We start from the raw sequence: 26909 nt of genomic DNA, 5'->3' as shown, positions 1-26909 counted from the left end.
TTAAAACTGCGAGTGCACCCACTCACTCAGCTGGTCTGCAGCAGACGGAATACCGTTTGCGTACGCCGCCTCCCTGAGAGTGGTCCCGAAAGATCAAAAGCTTCACGCGTGAGCGACAGGCAGGTCCTGCTGTTTCAGGGTGCAGCGTAGGAAGGAAGTCGAGCTGCGCAGTGAAGGGAAACGCCTGCGGCGTTGATGTTTTTTCCCTGCGGGGTGCAAGTCAGCACCTTGAAAGGATCACACCGGTGGTGGGTGAGTCGCCTGAGGTCAGCGGGCACGTCCTGGACGTGTTTGGAGGCAACTTGAACCAGTCGGTAAGCTGCGGCCCAAACCCTAACCTGACATGTACACGAAGCTGCGAGTCAGGTACTGTACCGGCAGAATCTGGCAGTTTCGGATCAGCACTCGAGACGATTTCTTCATGCCAGCACAGGCCGAAGCTGTGGAGATCAGCCAGTGGCTCAGGATCTGCCAGAGTGACAGATTTTCAGGGAGGCAACGGCGTCGCATTAGTGGAGGAGCGCGGCAAAGCATCAGCAAGGGAGAGCCACTGCTGGGCTCTCCTTCGATAGCTCAGCTGGTAGAGCGGAGGACTGTAGTGTGTCGCAAACCTGTCATCCTTAGGCCGCCGGTTCAATTCCGGCTCGAAGGAGCCCCCCACCCTGCTGCTTTTTGCAAACAGTCAGCATCCACCAGCACGCGGGCCACAGCAACACAGATGAGCTGAAAAGGCGACACGTCGGCACACGCCCTTCCCCCTCTGCAACCAGCCAGCCAGCTGTCTCCTTGCTGCGGCTGCAGCTGACGGCCAGCAGGGTGCCTCGTTTTCGACACAAACGCATGAAAGCACTTTGTGCTCACTGCAACCAAATGAAGTCTTCTATCAGTCAGGCGGGGCCCTGCGACGTCACCTCACGCTCGTGGTGGCTGCGCCAAGGCTGAAGTCGTTTCCACCTCCAATCAGCAATCGCCATCGCCTCAGCACTTCTTTCCTCGTCCACGGGGCCTTCCGCCTCGCCTGAGTCCACCAGCTGCCGCTGCCGCTCCTCCGACAAGTTGGTTCTTTCAGCGAGACAGGCATCAGCAATGTTTGGTCTCAGCCGTCCGACGGGTGAGAGGATTTCCTGCACATCCTGGAGCGTGGCTGCTCAGGATCCACTGCGGAAGGAGCGAAAGCGTGGCCGGCTCACCTACCGGGGGATTAGTTCAACTGTTGGAGCGCACGCGTGAGGTAGTGGGATCGATGCCCGCATTCTCCACTTGCTTTTAAAACTGCGAGTGCACCCACTCACTCAGCTGGTCTGCAGCAGACGGAATACCGTTTGCGTACGCCGCCTCCCTGAGAGTGGTCCCGAAAGATCAAAAGCTTCACGCGTGAGCGACAGGCAGGTCCTGCTGTTTCAGGGTGCAGCGTAGGAAGGAAGTCGAGCTGCGCAGTGAAGGGAAACGCCTGCGGCGTTGATGTTTTTTCCCTGCGGGGTGCAAGTCAGCACCTTGAAAGGATCACACCGGTGGTGGGTGAGTCGCCTGAGGTCAGCGGGCACGTCCTGGACGTGTTTGGAGGCAACTTGAACCAGTCGGTAAGCTGCGGCCCAAACCCTAACCTGACATGTACACGAAGCTGCGAGTCAGGTACTGTACCGGCAGAATCTGGCAGTTTCGGATCAGCACTCGAGACGATTTCTTCATGCCAGCACAGGCCGAAGCTGTGGAGATCAGCCAGTGGCTCAGGATCTGCCAGAGTGACAGATTTTCAGGGAGGCAACGGCGTCGCATTAGTGGAGGAGCGCGGCAAAGCATCAGCAAGGGAGAGCCACTGCTGGGCTCTCCTTCGATAGCTCAGCTGGTAGAGCGGAGGACTGTAGTGTGTCGCAAACCTGTCATCCTTAGGTCGCCGGTTCAATTCCGGCTCGAAGGAGCCCCCCACCCTGCTGCTTTTTGCAAACAGTCAGCATCCACCAGCACGCGGGCCACAGCAACACAGATGAGCTGAAAAGGCGACACGTCGGCACACGCCCTTCCCCCTCTGCAACCAGCCAGCCAGCTGTCTCCTTGCTGCGGCTGCAGCTGACGGCCAGCAGGGTGCCTCGTTTTCGACACAAACGCATGAAAGCACTTTGTGCTCACTGCAACCAAATGAAGTCTTCTATCAGTCAGGCGGGGCCCTGCGACGTCACCTCACGCTCGTGGTGGCTGCGCCAAGGCTGAAGTCGTTTCCACCTCCAATCAGCAATCGCCATCGCCTCAGCACTTCTTTCCTCGTCCACGGGGCCTTCCGCCTCGCCTGAGTCCACCAGCTGCCGCTGCCGCTCCTCCGACAAGTTGGTTCTTTCAGCGAGACAGGCATCAGCAATGTTTGGTCTCAGCCGTCCGACGGGTGAGAGGATTTCCTGCACATCCTGGAGCGTGGCTGCTCAGGATCCACTGCGGAAGGAGCGAAAGCGTGGCCGGCTCACCTACCGGGGGATTAGTTCAACTGTTGGAGCGCACGCGTGAGGTAGTGGGATCGATGCCCGCATTCTCCACTTGCTTTTAAAACTGCGAGTGCACCCACTCACTCAGCTGGTCTGCAGCAGACGGAATACCGTTTGCGTACGCCGCCTCCCTGAGAGTGGTCCCGAAAGATCAAAAGCTTCACGCGTGAGCGACAGGCAGGTCCTGCTGTTTCAGGGTGCAGCGTAGGAAGGAAGTCGAGCTGCGCAGTGAAGGGAAACGCCTGCGGCGTTGATGTTTTTTCCCTGCGGGGTGCAAGTCAGCACCTTGAAAGGATCACACCGGTGGTGGGTGAGTCGCCTGAGGTCAGCGGGCACGTCCTGGACGTGTTTGGAGGCAACTTGAACCAGTCGGTAAGCTGCGGCCCAAACCCTAACCTGACATGTACACGAAGCTGCGAGTCAGGTACTGTACCGGCAGAATCTGGCAGTTTCGGATCAGCACTCGAGACGATTTCTTCATGCCAGCACAGGCCGAAGCTGTGGAGATCAGCCAGTGGCTCAGGATCTGCCAGAGTGACAGATTTTCAGGGAGGCAACGGCGTCGCATTAGTGGAGGAGCGCGGCAAAGCATCAGCAAGGGAGAGCCACTGCTGGGCTCTCCTTCGATAGCTCAGCTGGTAGAGCGGAGGACTGTAGTGTGTCGCAAACCTGTCATCCTTAGGCCGCCGGTTCAATTCTGGCTCGAAGGAGCCCCCCACCCTGCTGCTTTTTGCAAACAGTCAGCATCCACCAGCACGCGGGCCACAGCAACACAGATGAGCTGAAAAGGCGACACGTCGGCACACGCCCTTCCCCCTCTGCAACCAGCCAGCCAGCTGTCTCCTTGCAGCGGCTGCAGCTGACGGCCAGCAGGGTGCCTCGTTTTCGACACAAACGCATGAAAGCACTTTGTGCTCACTGCAACCAAATGAAGTCTTCTATCAGTCAGGCGGGGCCCTGCGACGTCACCTCACGCTTGTGGTGGCTGCGCCAAGGCTGAAGTCGTTTCCACCTCCAATCAGCAATCGCCATCGCCTCAGCACTTCTTTCCTCGTCCACGGGGCCTTCCGCCTCGCCTGAGTCCACCAGCTGCCGCTGCCGCTCCTCCGACAAGTTGGTTCTTTCAGCGAGACAGGCATCAGCAATGTTTGGTCTCAGCCGTCCGACGGGTGAGAGGATTTCCTGCACATCCTGGAGCGTGGCTGCTCAGGATCCACTGCGGAAGGAGCGAAAGCGTGGCCGGCTCACCTACCGGGGGATTAGTTCAACTGTTGGAGCGCACGCGTGAGGTAGTGGGATCGATGCCCGCATTCTCCACTTGCTTTTAAAACTGCGAGTGCACCCACTCACTCAGCTGGTCTGCAGCAGACGGAATACCGTTTGCGTACGCCGCCTCCCTGAGAGTGGTCCCGAAAGATCAAAAGCTTCACGCGTGAGCGACAGGCAGGTCCTGCTGTTTCAGGGTGCAGCGTAGGAAGGAAGTCGAGCTGCGCAGTGAAGGGAAACGCCTGCGGCGTTGATGTTTTTTCCCTGCGGGGTGCAAGTCAGCACCTTGAAAGGATCACACCGGTGGTGGGTGAGTCGCCTGAGGTCAGCGGGCACGTCCTGGACGTGTTTGGAGGCAACTTGAACCAGTCGGTAAGCTGCGGCCCAAACCCTAACCTGACATGTACACGAAGCTGCGAGTCAGGTACTGTACCGGCAGAATCTGGCAGTTTCGGATCAGCACTCGAGACGATTTCTTCATGCCAGCACAGGCCGAAGCTGTGGAGATCAGCCAGTGGCTCAGGATCTGCCAGAGTGACAGATTTTCAGGGAGGCAACGGCGTCGCATTAGTGGAGGAGCGCGGCAAAGCATCAGCAAGGGAGAGCCACTGCTGGGCTCTCCTTCGATAGCTCAGCTGGTAGAGCGGAGGACTGTAGTGTGTCGCAAACCTGTCATCCTTAGGCCGCCGGTTCAATTCCGGCTCGAAGGAGCCCCCCACCCTGCTGCTTTTTGCAAACAGTCAGCATCCACCAGCACGCGGGCCACAGCAACACAGATGAGCTGAAAAGGCGACACGTCGGCACACGCCCTTCCCCCTCTGCAACCAGCCAGCCAGCTGTCTCCTTGCAGCGGCTGCAGCTGACGGCCAGCAGGGTGCCTCGTTTTCGACACAAACGCATGAAAGCACTTTGTGCTCACTGCAACCAAATGAAGTCTTCTATCAGTCAGGCGGGGCCCTGCGACGTCACCTCACGCTCGTGGTGGCTGCGCCAAGGCTGAAGTCGTTTCCACCTCCAATCAGCAATCGCCATCGCCTCAGCACTTCTTTCCTCGTCCACGGGGCCTTCCGCCTCGCCTGAGTCCACCAGCTGCCGCTGCCGCTCCTCCGACAAGTTGGTTCTTTCAGCGAGACAGGCATCAGCAATGTTTGGTCTCAGCCGTCCGACGGGTGAGAGGATTTCCTGCACATCCTGGAGCGTGGCTGCTCAGGATCCACTGCGGAAGGAGCGAAAGCGTGGCCGGCTCACCTACCGGGGGATTAGTTCAACTGTTGGAGCGCACGCGTGAGGTAGTGGGATCGATGCCCGCATTCTCCACTTGCTTTTAAAACTGCGAGTGCACCCACTCACTCAGCTGGTCTGCAGCAGACGGAATACCGTTTGCGTACGCCGCCTCCCTGAGAGTGGTCCCGAAAGATCAAAAGCTTCACGCGTGAGCGACAGGCAGGTCCTGCTGTTTCAGGGTGCAGCGTAGGAAGGAAGTCGAGCTGCACAGTGAAGGGAAACGCCTGCGGCGTTGATGTTTTTTCCCTGCGGGGTGCAAGTCAGCACCTTGAAAGGATCACACCGGTGGTGGGTGAGTCGCCTGAGGTCAGCGGGCACGTCCTGGACGTGTTTGGAGGCAACTTGAACCAGTCGGTAAGCTGCGGCCCAAACCCTAACCTGACATGTACACGAAGCTGCGAGTCAGGTACTGTACCGGCAGAATCTGGCAGTTTCGGATCAGCACTCGAGACGATTTCTTCATGCCAGCACAGGCCGAAGCTGTGGAGATCAGCCAGTGGCTCAGGATCTGCCAGAGTGACAGATTTTCAGGGAGGCAACGGCGTCGCATTAGTGGAGGAGCGCGGCAAAGCATCAGCAAGGGAGAGCATCTGCTGGGCTCTCCTTCGATAGCTCAGCTGGTAGAGCGGAGGACTGTAGTGTGTCGCAAACCTGTCATCCTTAGGCCGCCGGTTCAATTCCGGCTCGAAGGAGCCCCCCACCCTGCTGCTTTTTGCAAACAGTCAGCATCCACCAGCACGCGGGCCACAGCAACACAGATGAGCTGAAAAGGCGACACGTCGGCACACGCCCTTCCCCCTCTGCAACCAGCCAGCCAGCTGTCTCCTTGCTGCGGCTGCAGCTGACGGCCAGCAGGGTGCCTCGTTTTCGACACAAACGCATGAAAGCACTTTGTGCTCACTGCAACCAAATGAAGTCTTCTATCAGTCAGGCGGGGCCCTGCGACGTCACCTCACGCTCGTGGTGGCTGCGCCAAGGCTGAAGTCGTTTCCACCTCCAATCAGCAATCGCCATCGCCTCAGCACTTCTTTCCTCGTCCACGGGGCCTTCCGCCTCGCCTGAGTCCACCAGCTGCCGCTGCCGCTCCTCCGACAAGTTGGTTCTTTCAGCGAGACAGGCATCAGCAATGTTTGGTCTCAGCCGTCCGACGGGTGAGAGGATTTCCTGCACATCCTGGAGCGTGGCTGCTCAGGATCCACTGCGGAAGGAGCGAAAGCGTGGCCGGCTCACCTACCGGGGGATTAGTTCAACTGTTGGAGCGCACGCGTGAGGTAGTGGGATCGATGCCCGCATTCTCCACTTGCTTTTAAAACTGCGAGTGCACCCACTCACTCAGCTGGTCTGCAGCAGACGGAATACCGTTTGCGTACGCCGCCTCCCTGAGAGTGGTCCCGAAAGATCAAAAGCTTCACGCGTGAGCGACAGGCAGGTCCTGCTGTTTCAGGGTGCAGCGTAGGAAGGAAGTCGAGCTGCGCAGTGAAGGGAAACGCCTGCGGCGTTGATGTTTTTTCCCTGCGGGGTGCAAGTCAGCACCTTGAAAGGATCACACCGGTGGTGGGTGAGTCGCCTGAGGTCAGCGGGCACGTCCTGGACGTGTTTGGAGGCAACTTGAACCAGTCGGTAAGCTGCGGCCCAAACCCTAACCTGACATGTACACGAAGCTGCGAGTCAGGTACTGTACCGGCAGAATCTGGCAGTTTCGGATCAGCACTCGAGACGATTTCTTCATGCCAGCACAGGCCGAAGCTGTGGAGATCAGCCAGTGGCTCAGGATCTGCCAGAGTGACAGATTTTCAGGGAGGCAACGGCGTCGCATTAGTGGAGGAGCGCGGCAAAGCATCAGCAAGGGAGAGCCACTGCTGGGCTCTCCTTCGATAGCTCAGCTGGTAGAGCGGAGGACTGTAGTGTGTCGCAAACCTGTCATCCTTAGGCCGCCGGTTCAATTCCGGCTCGAAGGAGCCCCCCACCCTGCTGCTTTTTGCAAACAGTCAGCATCCACCAGCACGCGGGCCACAGCAACACAGATGAGCTGAAAAGGCGACACGTCGGCACACGCCCTTCCCCCTCTGCAACCAGCCAGCCAGCTGTCTCCTTGCTGCGGCTGCAGCTGACGGCCAGCAGGGTGCCTCGTTTTCGACACAAACGCATGAAAGCACTTTGTGCTCACTGCAACCAAATGAAGTCTTCTATCAGTCAGGCGGGGCCCTGCGACGTCACCTCACGCTCGTGGTGGCTGCGCCAAGGCTGAAGTCGTTTCCACCTCCAATCAGCAATCGCCATCGCCTCAGCACTTCTTTCCTCGTCCACGGGGCCTTCCGCCTCGCCTGAGTCCACCAGCTGCCGCTGCCGCTCCTCCGACAAGTTGGTTCTTTCAGCGAGACAGGCATCAGCAATGTTTGGTCTCAGCCGTCCGACGGGTGAGAGGATTTCCTGCACATCCTGGAGCGTGGCTGCTCAGGATCCACTGCGGAAGGAGCGAAAGCGTGGCCGGCTCACCTACCGGGGGATTAGTTCAACTGTTGGAGCGCACGCGTGAGGTAGTGGGATCGATGCCCGCATTCTCCACTTGCTTTTAAAACTGCGAGTGCACCCACTCACTCAGCTGGTCTGCAGCAGACGGAATACCGTTTGCGTACGCCGCCTCCCTGAGAGTGGTCCCGAAAGATCAAAAGCTTCACGCGTGAGCGACAGGCAGGTCCTGCTGTTTCAGGGTGCAGCGTAGGAAGGAAGTCGAGCTGCGCAGTGAAGGGAAACGCCTGCGGCGTTGATGTTTTTTCCCTGCGGGGTGCAAGTCAGCACCTTGAAAGGATCACACCGGTGGTGGGTGAGTCGCCTGAGGTCAGCGGGCACGTCCTGGACGTGTTTGGAGGCAACTTGAACCAGTCGGTAAGCTGCGGCCCAAACCCTAACCTGACATGTACACGAAGCTGCGAGTCAGGTACTGTACCGGCAGAATCTGGCAGTTTCGGATCAGCACTCGAGACGATTTCTTCATGCCAGCACAGGCCGAAGCTGTGGAGATCAGCCAGTGGCTCAGGATCTGCCAGAGTGACAGATTTTCAGGGAGGCAACGGCGTCGCATTAGTGGAGGAGCGCGGCAAAGCATCAGCAAGGGAGAGCCACTGCTGGGCTCTCCTTCGATAGCTCAGCTGGTAGAGCGGAGGACTGTAGTGTGTCGCAAACCTGTCATCCTTAGGTCGCCGGTTCAATTCCGGCTCGAAGGAGCCCCCCACCCTGCTGCTTTTTGCAAACAGTCAGCATCCACCAGCACGCGGGCCACAGCAACACAGATGAGCTGAAAAGGCGACACGTCGGCACACGCCCTTCCCCCTCTGCAACCAGCCAGCCAGCTGTCTCCTTGCTGCGGCTGCAGCTGACGGCCAGCAGGGTGCCTCGTTTTCGACACAAACGCATGAAAGCACTTTGTGCTCACTGCAACCAAATGAAGTCTTCTATCAGTCAGGCGGGGCCCTGCGACGTCACCTCACGCTCGTGGTGGCTGCGCCAAGGCTGAAGTCGTTTCCACCTCCAATCAGCAATCGCCATCGCCTCAGCACTTCTTTCCTCGTCCACGGGGCCTTCCGCCTCGCCTGAGTCCACCAGCTGCCGCTGCCGCTCCTCCGACAAGTTGGTTCTTTCAGCGAGACAGGCATCAGCAATGTTTGGTCTCAGCCGTCCGACGGGTGAGAGGATTTCCTGCACATCCTGGAGCGTGGCTGCTCAGGATCCACTGCGGAAGGAGCGAAAGCGTGGCCGGCTCACCTACCGGGGGATTAGTTCAACTGTTGGAGCGCACGCGTGAGGTAGTGGGATCGATGCCCGCATTCTCCACTTGCTTTTAAAACTGCGAGTGCACCCACTCACTCAGCTGGTCTGCAGCAGACGGAATACCGTTTGCGTACGCCGCCTCCCTGAGAGTGGTCCCGAAAGATCAAAAGCTTCACGCGTGAGCGACAGGCAGGTCCTGCTGTTTCAGGGTGCAGCGTAGGAAGGAAGTCGAGCTGCGCAGTGAAGGGAAACGCCTGCGGCGTTGATGTTTTTTCCCTGCGGGGTGCAAGTCAGCACCTTGAAAGGATCACACCGGTGGTGGGTGAGTCGCCTGAGGTCAGCGGGCACGTCCTGGACGTGTTTGGAGGCAACTTGAACCAGTCGGTAAGCTGCGGCCCAAACCCTAACCTGACATGTACACGAAGCTGCGAGTCAGGTACTGTACCGGCAGAATCTGGCAGTTTCGGATCAGCACTCGAGACGATTTCTTCATGCCAGCACAGGCCGAAGCTGTGGAGATCAGCCAGTGGCTCAGGATCTGCCAGAGTGACAGATTTTCAGGGAGGCAACGGCGTCGCATTAGTGGAGGAGCGCGGCAAAGCATCAGCAAGGGAGAGCCACTGCTGGGCTCTCCTTCGATAGCTCAGCTGGTAGAGCGGAGGACTGTAGTGTGTCGCAAACCTGTCATCCTTAGGTCGCCGGTTCAATTCCGGCTCGAAGGAGCCCCCCACCCTGCTGCTTTTTGCAAACAGTCAGCATCCACCAGCACGCAGGCCACAGCAACACAGATGAGCTGAAAAGGCGACACGTCGGCACACGCCCTTCCCCCTCTGCAACCAGCCAGCCAGCTGTCTCCTTGCTGCGGCTGCAGCTGACGGCCAGCAGGGTGCCTCGTTTTCGACACAAACGCATGAAAGCACTTTGTGCTCACTGCAACCAAATGAAGTCTTCTATCAGTCAGGCGGGGCCCTGCGACGTCACCTCACGCTCGTGGTGGCTGCGCCAAGGCTGAAGTCGTTTCCACCTCCAATCAGCAATCGCCATCGCCTCAGCACTTCTTTCCTCGTCCACGGGGCCTTCCGCCTCGCCTGAGTCCACCAGCTGCCGCTGCCGCTCCTCCGACAAGTTGGTTCTTTCAGCGAGACAGGCATCAGCACTGTTTGGTCTCAGCCGTCCGACGGGTGAGAGGATTTCCTGCACATCCTGGAGCGTGGCTGCTCAGGATCCACTGCGGAAGGAGCGAAAGCGTGGCCGGCTCACCTACCGGGGGATTAGTTCAACTGTTGGAGCGCACGCGTGAGGTAGTGGGATCGATGCTCGCATTCTCCACTTGCTTTTAAAACTGCGAGTGCACCCACTCACTCAGCTGGTCTGCAGCAGACGGAATACCGTTTGCGTACGCCGCCTCCCTGAGAGTGGTCCCGAAAGATCAAAAGCTTCACGCGTGAGCGACAGGCAGGTCCTGCTGTTTCAGGGTGCAGCGTAGGAAGGAAGTCGAGCTGCGCAGTGAAGGGAAACGCCTGCGGCGTTGATGTTTTTTCCCTGCGGGGTGCAAGTCAGCACCTTGAAAGGATCACACCGGTGGTGGGTGAGTCGCCTGAGGTCAGCGGGCACGTCCTGGACGTGTTTGGAGGCAACTTGAACCAGTCGGTAAGCTGCGGCCCAAACCCTAACCTGACATGTACACGAAGCTGCGAGTCAGGTACTGTACCGGCAGAATCTGGCAGTTTCGGATCAGCACTCGAGACGATTTCTTCATGCCAGCACAGGCCGAAGCTGTGGAGATCAGCCAGTGGCTCAGGATCTGCCAGAGTGACAGATTTTCAGGGAGGCAACGGCGTCGCATTAGTGGAGGAGCGCGGCAAAGCATCAGCAAGGGAGAGCCACTGCTGGGCTCTCCTTCGATAGCTCAGCTGGTAGAGCGGAGGACTGTAGTGTGTCGCAAACCTGTCATCCTTAGGCCGCCGGTTCAATTCCGGCTCGAAGGAGCCCCCCACCCTGCTGCTTTTTGCAAACAGTCAGCATCCACCAGCACGCGGGCCACAGCAACACAGATGAGCTGAAAAGGCGACACGTCGGCACACGCCCTTCCCCCTCTGCAACCAGCCAGCCAGCTGTCTCCTTGCTGCGGCTGCAGCTGACGGCCAGCAGGGTGCCTCGTTTTCGACACAAACGCATGAAAGCACTTTGTGCTCACTGCAACCAAATGAAGTCTTCTATCAGTCAGGCGGGGCCCTGCGACGTCACCTCACGCTCGTGGTGGCTGCGCCAAGGCTGAAGTCGTTTCCACCTCCAATCAGCAATCGCCATCGCCTCAGCACTTCTTTCCTCGTCCACGGGGCCTTCCGCCTCGCCTGAGTCCACCAGCTGCCGCTGCCGCTCCTCCGACAAGTTGGTTCTTTCAGCGAGACAGGCATCAGCAATGTTTGGTCTCAGCCGTCCGACGGGTGAGAGGATTTCCTGCACATCCTGGAGCGTGGCTGCTCAGGATCCACTGCGGAAGGAGCGAAAGCGTGGCCGGCTCACCTACCGGGGGATTAGTTCAACTGTTGGAGCGCACGCGTGAGGTAGTGGGATCGATGCCCGCATTCTCCACTTGCTTTTAAAACTGCGAGTGCACCCACTCACTCAGCTGGTCTGCAGCAGACGGAATACCGTTTGCGTACGCCGCCTCCCTGAGAGTGGTCCCGAAAGATCAAAAGCTTCACGCGTGAGCGACAGGCAGGTCCTGCTGTTTCAGGGTGCAGCGTAGGAAGGAAGTCGAGCTGCGCAGTGAAGGGAAACGCCTGCGGCGTTGATGTTTTTTCCCTGCGGGGTGCAAGTCAGCACCTTGAAAGGATCACACCGGTGGTGGGTGAGTCGCCTGAGGTCAGCGGGCACGTCCTGGACGTGTTTGGAGGCAACTTGAACCAGTCGGTAAGCTGCGGCCCAAACCCTAACCTGACATGTACACGAAGCTGCGAGTCAGGTACTGTACCGGCAGAATCTGGCAGTTTCGGATCAGCACTCGAGACGATTTCTTCATGCCAGCACAGGCCGAAGCTGTGGAGATCAGCCAGTGGCTCAGGATCTGCCAGAGTGACAGATTTTCAGGGAGGCAACGGCGTCGCATTAGTGGAGGAGCGCGGCAAAGCATCAGCAAGGGAGAGCCACTGCTGGGCTCTCCTTCGATAGCTCAGCTGGTAGAGCGGAGGACTGTAGTGTGTCGCAAACCTGTCATCCTTAGGTCGCCGGTTCAATTCCGGCTCGAAGGAGCCCCCCACCCTGCTGCTTTTTGCAAACAGTCAGCATCCACCAGCACGCGGGCCACAGCAACACAGATGAGCTGAAAAGGCGACACGTCGGCACACGCCCTTCCCCCTCTGCAACCAGCCAGCCAGCTGTCTCCTTGCTGCGGCTGCAGCTGACGGCCAGCAGGGTGCCTCGTTTTCGACACAAACGCATGAAAGCACTTTGTGCTCACTGCAACCAAATGAAGTCTTCTATCAGTCAGGCGGGGCCCTGCGACGTCACCTCACGCTCGTGGTGGCTGCGCCAAGGCTGAAGTCGTTTCCACCTCCAATCAGCAATCGCCATCGCCTCAGCACTTCTTTCCTCGTCCACGGGGCCTTCCGCCTCGCCTGAGTCCACCAGCTGCCGCTGCCGCTCCTCCGACAAGTTGGTTCTTTCAGCGAGACAGGCATCAGCAATGTTTGGTCTCAGCCGTCCGACGGGTGAGAGGATTTCCTGCACATCCTGGAGCGTGGCTGCTCAGGATCCACTGCGGAAGGAGCGAAAGCGTGGCCGGCTCACCTACCGGGGGATTAGTTCAACTGTTGGAGCGCACGCGTGAGGTAGTGGGATCGATGCCCGCATTCTCCACTTGCTTTTAAAACTGCGAGTGCACCCACTCACTCAGCTGGTCTGCAGCAGACGGAATACCGTTTGCGTACGCCGCCTCCCTGAGAGTGGTCCCGAAAGATCAAAAGCTTCACGCGTGAGCGACAGGCAGGTCCTGCTGTTTCAGGGTGCAGCGTAGGAAGGAAGTCGAGCTGCGCAGTGAAGGGAAACGCCTGCGGCGTTGATGTTTTTTCCCTGCGGGGTGCAAGTCAGCACCTTGAAAGGATCACACCGGTGGTGGGTGAGTCGCCTGAGGTCAGCGGGCACGTCCTGGACGTGTTTGGAGGCAACTTGAACCAGTCGGTAAGCTGCGGCCCAAACCCTAACCTGACATGTACACGAAGCTGCGAGTCAGGTACTGTACCGGCAGAATCTGGCAGTTTCGGATCAGCACTCGAGACGATTTCTTCATGCCAGCACAGGCCGAAGCTGTGGAGATCAGCCAGTGGCTCAGGATCTGCCAGAGTGACAGATTTTCAGGGAGGCAACGGCGTCGCATTAGTGGAGGAGCGCGGCAAAGCATCAGCAAGAGAGAGCCTCTACTGGGCTCTCCTTCGATAGCTCAGCTGGTAGAGCGGAGGACTGTAGTGTGTCGCAAACCTGTCACCCTTAGGTCGCCGGTTCAATTCCGGCTCGAAGGAGCCCCCCACCCTGCTGCTTTTTGCAAACAGTCAGCATCCACCAGCACGCGGGCCACAGCAACACAGATGAGCTGAAAAGGCGACACGTCGGCACACGCCCTTCCCCCTCTGCAACCAGCCAGCCAGCTGTCTCCTTGCTGCGGCTGCAGCTGACGGCCAGCAGGGTGCCTCGTTTTCGACACAAACGCATGAAAGCACTTTGTGCTCACTGCAACCAAATGAAGTCTTCTATCAGTCAGGCGGGGCCCTGCGACGTCACCTCACGCTCGTGGTGGCTGCGCCAAGGCTGAAGTCGTTTCCACCTCCAATCAGCAATCGCCATCGCCTCAGCACTTCTTTCCTCGTCCACGGGGCCTTCCGCCTCGCCTGAGTCCACCAGCTGCCGCTGCCGCTCCTCCGACAAGTTGGTTCTTTCAGCGAGACAGGCATCAGCAATGTTTGGTCTCAGCCGTCCGACGGGTGAGAGGATTTCCTGCACATCCTGGAGCGTGGCTGCTCAGGATCCACTGCGGAAGGAGCGAAAGCGTGGCCGGCTCACCTACCGGGGGATTAGTTCAACTGTTGGAGCGCACGCGTGAGGTAGTGGGATCGATGCCCGCATTCTCCACTTGCTTTTAAAACTGCGAGTGCACCCACTCACTCAGCTGGTCTGCAGCAGACGGAATACCGTTTGCGTACGCCGCCTCCCTGAGAGTGGTCCCGAAAGATCAAAAGCTTCACGCGTGAGCGACAGGCAGGTCCTGCTGTTTCAGGGTGCAGCGTAGGAAGGAAGTCGAGCTGCGCAGTGAAGGGAAACGCCTGCGGCGTTGATGTTTTTTCCCTGCGGGGTGCAAGTCAGCACCTTGAAAGGATCACACCGGTGGTGGGTGAGTCGCCTGAGGTCAGCGGGCACGTCCTGGACGTGTTTGGAGGCAACTTGAACCAGTCGGTAAGCTGCGGCCCAAACCCTAACCTGACATGTACACGAAGCTGCGAGTCAGGTACTGTACCGGCAGAATCTGGCAGTTTCGGATCAGCACTCGAGACGATTTCTTCATGCCAGCACAGGCCGAAGCTGTGGAGATCAGCCAGTGGCTCAGGATCTGCCAGAGTGACAGATTTTCAGGGAGGCAACGGCGTCGCATTAGTGGAGGAGCGCGGCAAAGCATCAGCAAGGGAGAGCCTCTGCTGGGCTCTCCTTCGATAGCTCAGCTGGTAGAGCGGAGGACTGTAGTGTGTCGCAAACCTGTCATCCTTAGGTCGCCGGCTCGAAGGAGCCCCCCACCCTGCTGCTTTTTGCAAACAGTCAGCATCCACCAGCACGCGGGCCACAGCAACACAGATGAGCTGAAAAGGCGACACGTCGGCACACGCCCTTCCCCCTCTGCAACCAGCCAGCCAGCTGTCTCCTTGCTGCGGCTGCAGCTGACGGCCAGCAGGGTGCCTCGTTTTCGACACAAACGCATGAAAGCACTTTGTGCTCACTGCAACCAAATGAAGTCTTCTATCAGTCAGGCGGGGCCCTGCGACGTCACCTCACGCTCGTGGTGGCTGCGCCAAGGCTGAAGTCGTTTCCACCTCCAATCAGCAATCGCCATCGCCTCAGCACTTCTTTCCTCGTCCACGGGGCCTTCCGCCTCGCCTGAGTCCACCAGCTGCCGCTGCCGCTCCTCCGACAAGTTGGTTCTTTCAGCGAGACAGGCATCAGCAATGTTTGGTCTCAGCCGTCCGACGGGTGAGAGGATTTCCTGCACATCCTGGAGCGTGGCTGCTCAGGATCCACTGCGGAAGGAGCGAAAGCGTGGCCGGCTCACCTACCGGGGGATTAGTTCAACTGTTGGAGCGCACGCGTGAGGTAGTGGGATCGATGCCCGCATTCTCCACTTGCTTTTAAAACTGCGAGTGCACCCACTCACTCAGCTGGTCTGCAGCAGACGGAATACCGTTTGCGTACGCCGCCTCCCTGAGAGTGGTCCCGAAAGATCAAAAGCTTCACGCGTGAGCGACAGGCAGGTCCTGCTGTTTCAGGGTGCAGCGTAGGAAGGAAGTCGAGCTGCGCAGTGAAGGGAAACGCCTGCGGCGTTGATGTTTTTTCCCTGCGGGGTGCAAGTCAGCACCTTGAAAGGATCACACCGGTGGTGGGTGAGTCGCCTGAGGTCAGCGGGCACGTCCTGGACGTGTTTGGAGGCAACTTGAACCAGTCGGTAAGCTGCGGCCCAAACCCTAACCTGACATGTACACGAAGCTGCGAGTCAGGTACTGTACCGGCAGAATCTGGCAGTTTCGGATCAGCACTCGAGACGATTTCTTCATGCCAGCACAGGCCGAAGCTGTGGAGATCAGCCAGTGGCTCAGGATCTGCCAGAGTGACAGATTTTCAGGGAGGCAACGGCGTCGCATTAGTGGAGGAGCGCGGCAAAGCATCAGCAAGGGAGAGCCACGGCTGGGCTCTCCTTCGATAGCTCAGCTGGTAGAGCGGAGGACTGTAGTGTGTCGCAAACCTGTCACCCTTAGGTCGCCGGTTCAATTCCGGCTCGAAGGAGCCCCCCACCCTGCTGCTTTTTGCAAACAGTCAGCATCCACCAGCACGCGGGCCACAGCAACACAGATGAGCTGAAAAGGCGACACGTCGGCACACGCCCTTCCCCCTCTGCAACCAGCCAGCCAGCTGTCTCCTTGCTGCGGCTGCAGCTGACGGCCAGCAGGGTGCCTCGTTTTCGACACAAACGCATGAAAGCACTTTGTGCTCACTGCAACCAAATGAAGTCTTCTATCAGTCAGGCGGGGCCCTGCGACGTCACCTCACGCTCGTGGTGGCTGCGCCAAGGCTGAAGTCGTTTCCACCTCCAATCAGCAATCGCCATCGCCTCAGCACTTCTTTCCTCGTCCACGGGGCCTTCCGCCTCGCCTGAGTCCACCAGCTGCCGCTGCCGCTCCTCCGACAAGTTGGTTCTTTCAGCGAGACAGGCATCAGCAATGTTTGGTCTCAGCCGTCCGACGGGTGAGAGGATTTCCTGCACATCCTGGAGCGTGGCTGCTCAGGATCCACTGCGGAAGGAGCGAAAGCGTGGCCGGCTCACCTACCGGGGGATTAGTTCAACTGTTGGAGCGCACGCGTGAGGTAGTGGGATCGATGCCCGCATTCTCCACTTGCTTTTAAAACTGCGAGTGCACCCACTCACTCAGCTGGTCTGCAGCAGACGGAATACCGTTTGCGTACGCCGCCTCCCTGAGAGTGGTCCCGAAAGATCAAAAGCTTCACGCGTGAGCGACAGGCAGGTCCTGCTGTTTCAGGGTGCAGCGTAGGAAGGAAGTCGAGCTGCGCAGTGAAGGGAAACGCCTGCGGCGTTGATGTTTTTTCCCTGCGGGGTGCAAGTCAGCACCTTGAAAGGATCACACCGGTGGTGGGTGAGTCGCCTGAGGTCAGCGGGCACGTCCTGGACGTGTTTGGAGGCAACTTGAACCAGTCGGTAAGCTGCGGCCCAAACCCTAACCTGACATGTACACGAAGCTGCGAGTCAGGTACTGTACCGGCAGAATCTGGCAGTTTCGGATCAGCACTCGAGACGATTTCTTCATGCCAGCACAGGCCGAAGCTGTGGAGATCAGCCAGTGGCTCAGGATCTGCCAGAGTGACAGATTTTCAGGGAGGCAACGGCGTCGCATTAGTGGAGGAGTGCGGCAAAGCATCAGCAAGGGAGAGCCACTGCTGGGCTCTCCTTCGATAGCTCAGCTGGTAGAGCGGAGGACTGTAGTGTGTCGCAAACCTGTCACCCTTAGGTCGCCGGTTCAATTCCGGCTCGAAGGAGCCCCCCACCCTGCTGCTTTTTGCAAACAGTCAGCATCCACCAGCACGCGGGCCACAGCAACACAGATGAGCTGAAAAGGCGACACGTCGGCACACGCCCTTCCCCCTCTGCAACCAGCCAGCCAGCTGTCTCCTTGCTGCGGCTGCAGCTGACGGCCAGCAGGGTGCCTCGTTTTCGACACAAACGCATGAAAGCACTTTGTGCTCACTGCAACCAAATGAAGTCTTCTATCAGTCAGGCGGGGCCCTGCGACGTCACCTCACGCTCGTGGTGGCTGCGCCAAGGCTGAAGTCGTTTCCACCTCCAATCAGCAATCGCCATCGCCTCAGCACTTCTTTCCTCGTCCACGGGGCCTTCCGCCTCGCCTGAGTCCACCAGCTGCCGCTGCCGCTCCTCCGACAAGTTGGTTCTTTCAGCGAGACAGGCATCAGCAATGTTTGGTCTCAGCCGTCCGACGGGTGAGAGGATTTCCTGCACATCCTGGAGCGTGGCTGCTCAGGATCCACTGCGGAAGGAGCGAAAGCGTGGCCGGCTCACCTACCGGGGGATTAGTTCAACTGTTGGAGCGCACGCGTGAGGTAGTGGGATCGATGCCCGCATTCTCCACTTGCTTTTAAAACTGCGAGTGCACCCACTCACTCAGCTGGTCTGCAGCAGACGGAATACCGTTTGCGTACGCCGCCTCCCTGAGAGTGGTCCCGAAAGATCAAAAGCTTCACGCGTGAGCGACAGGCAGGTCCTGCTGTTTCAGGGTGCAGCGTAGGAAGGAAGTCGAGCTGCGCAGTGAAGGGAAACGCCTGCGGCGTTGATGTTTTTTCCCTGCGGGGTGCAAGTCAGCACCTTGAAAGGATCACACCGGTGGTGGGTGAGTCGCCTGAGGTCAGCGGGCACGTCCTGGACGTGTTTGGAGGCAACTTGAACCAGTCGGTAAGCTGCGGCCCAAACCCTAACCTGACATGTACACGAAGCTGCGAGTCAGGTACTGTACCGGCAGAATCTGGCAGTTTCGGATCAGCACTCGAGACGATTTCTTCATGCCAGCACAGGCCGAAGCTGTGGAGATCAGCCAGTGGCTCAGGATCTGCCAGAGTGACAGATTTTCAGGGAGGCAACGGCGTCGCATTAGTGGAGGAGCGCGGCAAAGCATCAGCAAGGGAGAGCCACGGCTGGGCTCTCCTTCGATAGCTTAGCTGGTAGAGCGGAGGACTGTAGTGTGTCGCAAACCTGTCACCCTTAGGTCGCCGGTTCAATTCCGGCTCGAAGGAGCCCCCCACCCTGCTGCTTTTTGCAAACAGTCAGCATCCACCAGCACGCGGGCCACAGCAACACAGATGAGCTGAAAAGTCGGCACACGCCCTTCCCCCTCTGCAACCAGCCAGCCAGCTGTCTCCTTGCTGCGGCTGCAGCTGACGGCCAGCAGGGTGCCTCGTTTTCGACACAAACGCATGAAAGCACTTTGTGCTCACTGCAACCAAATGAAGTCTTCTATCAGTCAGGCGGGGCCCTGCGACGTCACCTCACGCTCGTGGTGGCTGCGCCAAGGCTGAAGTCGTTTCCACCTCCAATCAGCAATCGCCATCGCCTCAGCACTTCTTTCCTCGTCCACGGGGCCTTCCGCCTCGCCTGAGTCCACCAGCTGCCGCTGCCGCTCCTCCGACAAGTTGGTTCTTTCAGCGAGACAGGCATCAGCAATGTTTGGTCTCAGCCGTCCGACGGGTGAGAGGATTTCCTGCACATCCTGGAGCGTGGCTGCTCAGGATCCACTGCGGAAGGAGCGAAAGCGTGGCCGGCTCACCTACCGGGGGATTAGTTCAACTGTTGGAGCGCACGCGTGAGGTAGTGGGATCGATGCCCGCATTCTCCACTTGCTTTTAAAACTGCGAGTGCACCCACTCACTCAGCTGGTCTGCAGCAGACGGAATACCGTTTGCGTACGCCGCCTCCCTGAGAGTGGTCCCGAAAGATCAAAAGCTTCACGCGTGAGCGACAGGCAGGTCCTGCTGTTTCAGGGTGCAGCGTAGGAAGGAAGTCGAGCTGCGCAGTGAAGGGAAACGCCTGCGGCGTTGATGTTTTTTCCCTGCGGGGTGCAAGTCAGCACCTTGAAAGGATCACACCGGTGGTGGGTGAGTCGCCTGAGGTCAGCGGGCACGTCCTGGACGTGTTTGGAGGCAACTTGAACCAGTCGGTAAGCTGCGGCCCAAACCCTAACCTGACATGTACACGAAGCTGCGAGTCAGGTACTGTACCGGCAGAATCTGGCAGTTTCGGATCAGCACTCGAGACGATTTCTTCATGCCAGCACAGGCCGAAGCTGTGGAGATCAGCCAGTGGCTCAGGATCTGCCAGAGTGACAGATTTTCAGGGAGGCAACGGCGTCGCATTAGTGGAGGAGCGCGGCAAAGCATCAGCAAGGGAGAGCCTCTACTGGGCTCTCCTTCGATAGCTCAGCTGGTAGAGCGGAGGACTGTAGTGTGTCGCAAACCTGTCATCCTTAGGTCGCTGGTTCAATTCCGGCTCGAAGTAGCCCCCCACCCTGCTGCTTTTTGCAAACAGTCAGCATCCACCAGCACGCGGGCCACAGCAACACAGATGAGCTGAAAAGGCGACACGTCGGCACACGCCCTTCCCCCTCTGCAACCAGCCAGCCAGCTGTCTCCTTGCTGCGGCTGCAGCTGACGGCCAGCAGGGTGCCTCGTTTTCGACACAAACGCATGAAAGCACTTTGTGCTCACTGCAACCAAATGAAGTCTTCTATCAGTCAGGCGGGGCCCTGCGACGTCACCTCACGCTCGTGGTGGCTGCGCCAAGGCTGAAGTCGTTTCCACCTCCAATCAGCAATCGCCATCGCCTCAGCACTTCTTTCCTCGTCCACGGGGCCTTCCGCCTCGCCTGAGTCCACCAGCTGCCGCTGCCGCTCCTCCGACAAGTTGGTTCTTTCAGCGAGACAGGCATCAGCAATGTTTGGTCTCAGCCGTCCGACGGGTGAGAGGATTTCCTGCACATCCTGGAGCGTGGCTGCTCAGGATCCACTGCGGAAGGAGCGAAAGCGTGGCCGGCTCACCTACCGGGGGATTAGTTCAACTGTTGGAGCGCACGCGTGAGGTAGTGGGATCGATGCCCGCATTCTCCACTTGCTTTTAAAACTGCGAGTGCACCCACTCACTCAGCTGGTCTGCAGCAGACGGAATACCGTTTGCGTACGCCGCCTCCCTGAGAGTGGTCCCGAAAGATCAAAAGCTTCACGCGTGAGCGACAGGCAGGTCCTGCTGTTTCAGGGTGCAGCGTAGGAAGGAAGTCGAGCTGCGCAGTGAAGGGAAACGCCTGCGGCGTTGATGTTTTTTCCCTGCGGGGTGCAAGTCAGCACCTTGAAAGGATCACACCGGTGGTGGGTGAGTCGCCTGAGGTCAGCGGGCACGTCCTGGACGTGTTTGGAGGCAACTTGAACCAGTCGGTAAGCTGCGGCCCAAACCCTAACCTGACATGTACACGAAGCTGCGAGTCAGGTACTGTACCGGCAGAATCTGGCAGTTTCGGATCAGCACTCGAGACGATTTCTTCATGCCAGCACAGGCCGAAGCTGTGGAGATCAGCCAGTGGCTCAGGATCTGCCAGAGTGACAGATTTTCAGGGAGGCAACGGCGTCGCATTAGTGGAGGAGCGCGGCAAAGCATCAGCAAGGGAGAGCCACGGCTGGGCTCTCCTTCGATAGCTTAGCTGGTAGAGTGGAGGACTGTAGTGTGTCGCAAACCTGTCACCCTTAGGTCGCCGGTTCAATTCCGGCTCGAAGGAGCCCCCCACCCTGCTGCTTTTTGCAAACAGTCAGCATCCACCAGCACGCGGGCCACAGCAACACAGATGAGCTGAAAAGTCGGCACACGCCCTTCCCCCTCTGCAACCAGCCAGCCAGCTGTCTCCTTGCTGCGGCTGCAGCTGACGGCCAGCAGGGTGCCTCGTTTTCGACACAAACGCATGAAAGCACTTTGTGCTCACTGCAACCAAATGAAGTCTTCTATCAGTCAGGCGGGGCCCTGCGACGTCACCTCACGCTCGTGGTGGCTGCGCCAAGGCTGAAGTCGTTTCCACCTCCAATCAGCAATCGCCATCGCCTCAGCACTTCTTTCCTCGTCCACGGGGCCTTCCGCCTCGCCTGAGTCCACCAGCTGCCGCTGCCGCTCCTCCGACAAGTTGGTTCTTTCAGCGAGACAGGCATCAGCAATGTTTGGTCTCAGCCGTCCGACGGGTGAGAGGATTTCCTGCACATCCTGGAGCGTGGCTGCTCAGGATCCACTGCGGAAGGAGCGAAAGCGTGGCCGGCTCACCTACCGGGGGATTAGTTCAACTGTTGGAGCGCACGCGTGAGGTAGTGGGATCGATGCCCGCATTCTCCACTTGCTTTTAAAACTGCGAGTGCACCCACTCACTCAGCTGGTCTGCAGCAGACGGAATACCGTTTGCGTACGCCGCCTCCCTGAGAGTGGTCCCGAAAGATCAAAAGCTTCACGCGTGAGCGACAGGCAGGTCCTGCTGTTTCAGGGTGCAGCGTAGGAAGGAAGTCGAGCTGCGCAGTGAAGGGAAACGCCTGCGGCGTTGATGTTTTTTCCCTGCGGGGTGCAAGTCAGCACCTTGAAAGGATCACACCGGTGGTGGGTGAGTCGCCTGAGGTCAGCGGGCACGTCCTGGACGTGTTTGGAGGCAACTTGAACCAGTCGGTAAGCTGCGGCCCAAACCCTAACCTGACATGTACACGAAGCTGCGAGTCAGGTACTGTACCGGCAGAATCTGGCAGTTTCGGATCAGCACTCGAGACGATTTCTTCATGCCAGCACAGGCCGAAGCTGTGGAGATCAGCCAGTGGCTCAGGATCTGCCAGAGTGACAGATTTTCAGGGAGGCAACGGCGTCGCATTAGTGGAGGAGCGCGGCAAAGCATCAGCAAGGGAGAGCCTCTACTGGGCTCTCCTTCGATAGCTCAGCTGGTAGAGCGGAGGACTGTAGTGTGTCGCAAACCTGTCATCCTTAGGTCGCCGGTTCAATTCCGGCTCGAAGTAGCCCCCCACCCTGCTGCTTTTTGCAAACAGTCAGCATCCACCAGCACGCGGGCCACAGCAACACAGATGAGCTGAAAAGGCGACACGTCGGCACACGCCCTTCCCCCTCTGCAACCAGCCAGCCAGCTGTCTCCTTGCTGCGGCTGCAGCTGACGGCCAGCAGGGTGCCTCGTTTTCGACACAAACGCATGAAAGCACTTTGTGCTCACTGCAACCAAATGAAGTCTTCTATCAGTCAGGCGGGGCCCTGCGACGTCACCTCACGCTCGTGGTGGCTGCGCCAAGGCTGAAGTCGTTTCCACCTCCAATCAGCAATCGCCATCGCCTCAGCACTTCTTTCCTCGTCCACGGGGCCTTCCGCCTCGCCTGAGTCCACCAGCTGCCGCTGCCGCTCCTCCGACAAGTTGGTTCTTTCAGCGAGACAGGCATCAGCACTGTTTGGTCTCAGCCGTCCGACGGGTGAGAGGATTTCCTGCACATCCTGGAGCGTGGCTGCTCAGGATCCACTGCGGAAGGAGCGAAAGCGTGGCCGGCTCACCTACCGGGGGATTAGTTCAACTGTTGGAGCGCACGCGTGAGGTAGTGGGATCGATGCTCGCATTCTCCACTTGCTTTTAAAACTGCGAGTGCACCCACTCACTCAGCTGGTCTGCAGCAGACGGAATACCGTTTGCGTACGCCGCCTCCCTGAGAGTGGTCCCGAAAGATCAAAAGCTTCACGCGTGAGCGACAGGCAGGTCCTGCTGTTTCAGGGTGCAGCGTAGGAAGGAAGTCGAGCTGCGCAGTGAAGGGAAACGCCTGCGGCGTTGATGTTTTTTCCCTGCGGGGTGCAAGTCAGCACCTTGAAAGGATCACACCGGTGGTGGGTGAGTCGCCTGAGGTCAGCGGGCACGTCCTGGACGTGTTTGGAGGCAACTTGAACCAGTCGGTAAGCTGCGGCCCAAACCCTAACCTGACATGTACACGAAGCTGCGAGTCAGGTACTGTACCGGCAGAATCTGGCAGTTTCGGATCAGCACTCGAGACGATTTCTTCATGCCAGCACAGGCCGAAGCTGTGGAGATCAGCCAGTGGCTCAGGATCTGCCAGAGTGACAGATTTTCAGGGAGGCAACGGCGTCGCATTAGTGGAGGAGCGCGGCAAAGCATCAGCAAGGGAGAGCCTCTACTGGGCTCTCCTTCGATAGCTCAGCTGGTAGAGCGGAGGACTGTAGTGTGTCGCAAACCTGTCATCCTTAGGTCGCCGGTTCAATTCCGGCTCGAAGTAGCCCCCCACCCTGCTGCTTTTTGCAAACAGTCAGCATCCACCAGCACACGGGCCACAGCAACACAGATGAGCTGAAAAGGCGACACGTCGGCACACGCCCTTCCCCCTCTGCAACCAGCCAGCCAGCTGTCTCCTTGCTGCGGCTGCAGCTGACGGCCAGCAGGGTGCCTCGTTTTCGACACAAACGCATGAAAGCACTTTGTGCTCACTGCAACCAAATGAAGTCTTCTATCAGTCAGGCGGGGCCCTGCGACGTCACCTCACGCTCGTGGTGGCTGCGCCAAGGCTGAAGTCGTTTCCACCTCCAATCAGCAATCGCCATCGCCTCAGCACTTCTTTCCTCGTCCACGGGGCCTTCCGCCTCGCCTGAGTCCACCAGCTGCCGCTGCCGCTCCTCCGACAAGTTGGTTCTTTCAGCGAGACAGGCATCAGCACTGTTTGGTCTCAGCCGTCCGACGGGTGAGAGGATTTCCTGCACATCCTGGAGCGTGGCTGCTCAGGATCCACTGCGGAAGGAGCGAAAGCGTGGCCGGCTCACCTACCGGGGGATTAGTTCAACTGTTGGAGCGCACGCGTGAGGTAGTGGGATCGATGCTCGCATTCTCCACTTGCTTTTAAAACTGCGAGTGCACCCACTCACTCAGCTGGTCTGCAGCAGACGGAATACCGTTTGCGTACGCCGCCTCCCTGAGAGTGGTCCCGAAAGATCAAAAGCTTCACGCGTGAGCGACAGGCAGGTCCTGCTGTTTCAGGGTGCAGCGTAGGAAGGAAGTCGAGCTGCGCAGTGAAGGGAAACGCCTGCGGCGTTGATGTTTTTTCCCTGCGGGGTGCAAGTCAGCACCTTGAAAGGATCACACCGGTGGTGGGTGAGTCGCCTGAGGTCAGCGGGCACGTCCTGGACGTGTTTGGAGGCAACTTGAACCAGTCGGTAAGCTGCGGCCCAAACCCTAACCTGACATGTACACGAAGCTGCGAGTCAGGTACTGTACCGGCAGAATCTGGCAGTTTCGGATCAGCACTCGAGACGATTTCTTCATGCCAGCACAGGCCGAAGCTGTGGAGATCAGCCAGTGGCTCAGGATCTGCCAGAGTGACAGATTTTCAGGGAGGCAACGGCGTCGCATTAGTGGAGGAGCGCGGCAAAGCATCAGCAAGGGAGAGCCTCTACTGGGCTCTCCTTCGATAGCTCAGCTGGTCGAGCGGAGGACTGTAGTGTGTCGCAAACCTGTCATCCTTAGGTCGCCGGTTCAATTCCGGCTCGAAGTAGCCCCCCACCCTGCTGCTTTTTGCAAACAGTCAGCATCCACCAGCACGCGGGCCACAGCAACACAGATGAGCTGAAAAGGCGACACGTCGGCACACGCCCTTCCCCCTCTGCAACCAGCCAGCCAGCTGTCTCCTTGCTGCGGCTGCAGCTGACGGCCAGCAGGGTGCCTCGTTTTCGACACAAACGCATGAAAGCACTTTGTGCTCACTGCAACCAAATGAAGTCTTCTATCAGTCAGGCGGGGCCCTGCGACGTCACCTCACGCTCGTGGTGGCTGCGCCAAGGCTGAAGTCGTTTCCACCTCCAATCAGCAATCGCCATCGCCTCAGCACTTCTTTCCTCGTCCACGGGGCCTTCCGCCTCGCCTGAGTCCACCAGCTGCCGCTGCCGCTCCTCCGACAAGTTGGTTCTTTCAGCGAGACAGGCATCAGCAATGTTTGGTCTCAGCCGTCCGACGGGTGAGAGGATTTCCTGCACATCCTGGAGCGTGGCTGCTCAGGATCCACTGCGGAAGGAGCGAAAGCGTGGCCGGCTCACCTACCGGGGGATTAGTTCAACTGTTGGAGCGCACGCGTGAGGTAGTGGGATCGATGCCCGCATTCTCCACTTGCTTTTAAAACTGCGAGTGCACCCACTCACTCAGCTGGTCTGCAGCAGACGGAATACCGTTTGCGTACGCCGCCTCCCTGAGAGTGGTCCCGAAAGATCAAAAGCTTCACGCGTGAGCGACAGGCAGGTCCTGCTGTTTCAGGGTGCAGCGTAGGAAGGAAGTCGAGCTGCGCAGTGAAGGGAAACGCCTGCGGCGTTGATGTTTTTTCCCTGCGGGGTGCAAGTCAGCACCTTGAAAGGATCACACCGGTGGTGGGTGAGTCGCCTGAGGTCAGCGGGCACGTCCTGGACGTGTTTGGAGGCAACTTGAACCAGTCGGTAAGCTGCGGCCCAAACCCTAACCTGACATGTACACGAAGCTGCGAGTCAGGTACTGTACCGGCAGAATCTGGCAGTTTCGGATCAGCACTCGAGACGATTTCTTCATGCCAGCACAGGCCGAAGCTGTGGAGATCAGCCAGTGGCTCAGGATCTGCCAGAGTGACAGATTTTCAGGGAGGCAACGGCGTCGCATTAGTGGAGGAGCGCGGCAAAGCATCAGCAAGGGAGAGCCACGGCTGGGCTCTCCTTCGATAGCTCAGCTGGTAGAGCGGAGGACTGTAGTGTGTCGCAAACCTGTCATCCTTAGGTCGCCGGTTCAATTCCGGCTCGAAGTAGCCCCCCACCCTGCTGCTTTTTGCAAACAGTCAGCATCCACCAGCACGCGGGCCACAGCAACACAGATGAGCTGAAAAGGCGACACGTCGGCACACGCCCTTCCCCCTCTGCAACCAGCCAGCCAGCTGTCTCCTTGCTGCGGCTGCAGCTGACGGCCAGCAGGGTGCCTCGTTTTCGACACAAACGCATGAAAGCACTTTGTGCTCACTGCAACCAAATGAAGTCTTCTATCAGTCAGGCGGGGCCCTGCGACGTCACCTCACGCTCGTGGTGGCTGCGCCAAGGCTGAAGTCGTTTCCACCTCCAATCAGCAATCGCCATCGCCTCAGCACTTCTTTCCTCGTCCACGGGGCCTTCCGCCTCGCCTGAGTCCACCAGCTGCCGCTGCCGCTCCTCCGACAAGTTGGTTCTTTCAGCGAGACAGGCATCAGCACTGTTTGGTCTCAGCCGTCCGACGGGTGAGAGGATTTCCTGCACATCCTGGAGCGTGGCTGCTCAGGATCCACTGCGGAAGGAGCGAAAGCGTGGCCGGCTCACCTACCGGGGGATTAGTTCAACTGTTGGAGCGCACGCGTGAGGTAGTGGGATCGATGCTCGCATTCTCCACTTGCTTTTAAAACTGCGAGTGCACCCACTCACTCAGCTGGTCTGCAGCAGACGGAATACCGTTTGCGTACGCCGCCTCCCTGAGAGTGGTCCCGAAAGATCAAAAGCTTCACGCGTGAGCGACAGGCAGGTCCTGCTGTTTCAGGGTGCAGCGTAGGAAGGAAGTCGAGCTGCGCAGTGAAGGGAAACGCCTGCGGCGTTGATGTTTTTTCCCTGCGGGGTGCAAGTCAGCACCTTGAAAGGATCACACCGGTGGTGGGTGAGTCGCCTGAGGTCAGCGGGCACGTCCTGGACGTGTTTGGAGGCAACTTGAACCAGTCGGTAAGCTGCGGCCCAAACCCTAACCTGACATGTACA

General features: G+C 58.7%; 20 non-coding genes across 20 annotated transcripts; all 20 read left to right on the top strand.

The window, feature by feature from the left end:
* The first annotated feature begins 562 nt into the window (after positions 1-562).
* Positions 563-652, top strand: trnay-gua (transfer RNA tyrosine (anticodon GUA)). Its single transcript is given in 2 exon segments — positions 563-599; positions 617-652. It is a non-coding gene; the product is annotated as a tRNA-Tyr (tRNA).
* A 1176-nt stretch (positions 653-1828) lies between these two features.
* On the top strand, positions 1829-1918 carry trnay-gua (transfer RNA tyrosine (anticodon GUA)). The gene is given in 2 exon segments: positions 1829-1865; positions 1883-1918. It is a non-coding gene; the product is annotated as a tRNA-Tyr (tRNA).
* A 1176-nt stretch (positions 1919-3094) lies between these two features.
* On the top strand, positions 3095-3184 carry trnay-gua (transfer RNA tyrosine (anticodon GUA)). Its single transcript is given in 2 exon segments — positions 3095-3131; positions 3149-3184. It is a non-coding gene; the product is annotated as a tRNA-Tyr (tRNA).
* A 1176-nt stretch (positions 3185-4360) lies between these two features.
* Positions 4361-4450, top strand: trnay-gua (transfer RNA tyrosine (anticodon GUA)). Its single transcript is given in 2 exon segments — positions 4361-4397; positions 4415-4450. It is a non-coding gene; the product is annotated as a tRNA-Tyr (tRNA).
* Positions 4451-5626: 1176 nt separating this feature from the next.
* On the top strand, positions 5627-5716 carry trnay-gua (transfer RNA tyrosine (anticodon GUA)). The gene is given in 2 exon segments: positions 5627-5663; positions 5681-5716. It is a non-coding gene; the product is annotated as a tRNA-Tyr (tRNA).
* Positions 5717-6892: 1176 nt separating this feature from the next.
* trnay-gua (transfer RNA tyrosine (anticodon GUA)) lies at positions 6893-6982 on the top strand. The gene is given in 2 exon segments: positions 6893-6929; positions 6947-6982. It is a non-coding gene; the product is annotated as a tRNA-Tyr (tRNA).
* A 1176-nt stretch (positions 6983-8158) lies between these two features.
* trnay-gua (transfer RNA tyrosine (anticodon GUA)) lies at positions 8159-8248 on the top strand. The gene is given in 2 exon segments: positions 8159-8195; positions 8213-8248. It is a non-coding gene; the product is annotated as a tRNA-Tyr (tRNA).
* Positions 8249-9424: 1176 nt separating this feature from the next.
* On the top strand, positions 9425-9514 carry trnay-gua (transfer RNA tyrosine (anticodon GUA)). Its single transcript is given in 2 exon segments — positions 9425-9461; positions 9479-9514. It is a non-coding gene; the product is annotated as a tRNA-Tyr (tRNA).
* Positions 9515-10690: 1176 nt separating this feature from the next.
* Positions 10691-10780, top strand: trnay-gua (transfer RNA tyrosine (anticodon GUA)). The gene is given in 2 exon segments: positions 10691-10727; positions 10745-10780. It is a non-coding gene; the product is annotated as a tRNA-Tyr (tRNA).
* Positions 10781-11956: 1176 nt separating this feature from the next.
* On the top strand, positions 11957-12046 carry trnay-gua (transfer RNA tyrosine (anticodon GUA)). The gene is given in 2 exon segments: positions 11957-11993; positions 12011-12046. It is a non-coding gene; the product is annotated as a tRNA-Tyr (tRNA).
* A 1176-nt stretch (positions 12047-13222) lies between these two features.
* On the top strand, positions 13223-13312 carry trnay-gua (transfer RNA tyrosine (anticodon GUA)). Its single transcript is given in 2 exon segments — positions 13223-13259; positions 13277-13312. It is a non-coding gene; the product is annotated as a tRNA-Tyr (tRNA).
* A 2431-nt stretch (positions 13313-15743) lies between these two features.
* trnay-gua (transfer RNA tyrosine (anticodon GUA)) lies at positions 15744-15833 on the top strand. The gene is given in 2 exon segments: positions 15744-15780; positions 15798-15833. It is a non-coding gene; the product is annotated as a tRNA-Tyr (tRNA).
* A 1176-nt stretch (positions 15834-17009) lies between these two features.
* On the top strand, positions 17010-17099 carry trnay-gua (transfer RNA tyrosine (anticodon GUA)). The gene is given in 2 exon segments: positions 17010-17046; positions 17064-17099. It is a non-coding gene; the product is annotated as a tRNA-Tyr (tRNA).
* Positions 17100-18275: 1176 nt separating this feature from the next.
* On the top strand, positions 18276-18365 carry trnay-gua (transfer RNA tyrosine (anticodon GUA)). Its single transcript is given in 2 exon segments — positions 18276-18312; positions 18330-18365. It is a non-coding gene; the product is annotated as a tRNA-Tyr (tRNA).
* Positions 18366-19533: 1168 nt separating this feature from the next.
* Positions 19534-19623, top strand: trnay-gua (transfer RNA tyrosine (anticodon GUA)). Its single transcript is given in 2 exon segments — positions 19534-19570; positions 19588-19623. It is a non-coding gene; the product is annotated as a tRNA-Tyr (tRNA).
* A 1176-nt stretch (positions 19624-20799) lies between these two features.
* Positions 20800-20889, top strand: trnay-gua (transfer RNA tyrosine (anticodon GUA)). The gene is given in 2 exon segments: positions 20800-20836; positions 20854-20889. It is a non-coding gene; the product is annotated as a tRNA-Tyr (tRNA).
* A 1168-nt stretch (positions 20890-22057) lies between these two features.
* On the top strand, positions 22058-22147 carry trnay-gua (transfer RNA tyrosine (anticodon GUA)). Its single transcript is given in 2 exon segments — positions 22058-22094; positions 22112-22147. It is a non-coding gene; the product is annotated as a tRNA-Tyr (tRNA).
* A 1176-nt stretch (positions 22148-23323) lies between these two features.
* Positions 23324-23413, top strand: trnay-gua (transfer RNA tyrosine (anticodon GUA)). The gene is given in 2 exon segments: positions 23324-23360; positions 23378-23413. It is a non-coding gene; the product is annotated as a tRNA-Tyr (tRNA).
* Positions 23414-24589: 1176 nt separating this feature from the next.
* Positions 24590-24679, top strand: trnay-gua (transfer RNA tyrosine (anticodon GUA)). The gene is given in 2 exon segments: positions 24590-24626; positions 24644-24679. It is a non-coding gene; the product is annotated as a tRNA-Tyr (tRNA).
* A 1176-nt stretch (positions 24680-25855) lies between these two features.
* trnay-gua (transfer RNA tyrosine (anticodon GUA)) lies at positions 25856-25945 on the top strand. Its single transcript is given in 2 exon segments — positions 25856-25892; positions 25910-25945. It is a non-coding gene; the product is annotated as a tRNA-Tyr (tRNA).
* The last annotated feature ends 964 nt before the right edge of the window (positions 25946-26909 follow it).

The sequence above is a fragment of the Chiloscyllium punctatum genome, chromosome 5, assembly GCF_047496795.1.
Source record: "Chiloscyllium punctatum isolate Juve2018m chromosome 5, sChiPun1.3, whole genome shotgun sequence".
In the NCBI taxonomy this organism is placed as follows: domain Eukaryota; kingdom Metazoa; phylum Chordata; class Chondrichthyes; order Orectolobiformes; family Hemiscylliidae; genus Chiloscyllium; species Chiloscyllium punctatum.
The sequence above is the reverse complement of the archived record's forward strand: the minus strand, read 5'-3'. Positions and strand labels throughout refer to the sequence as shown.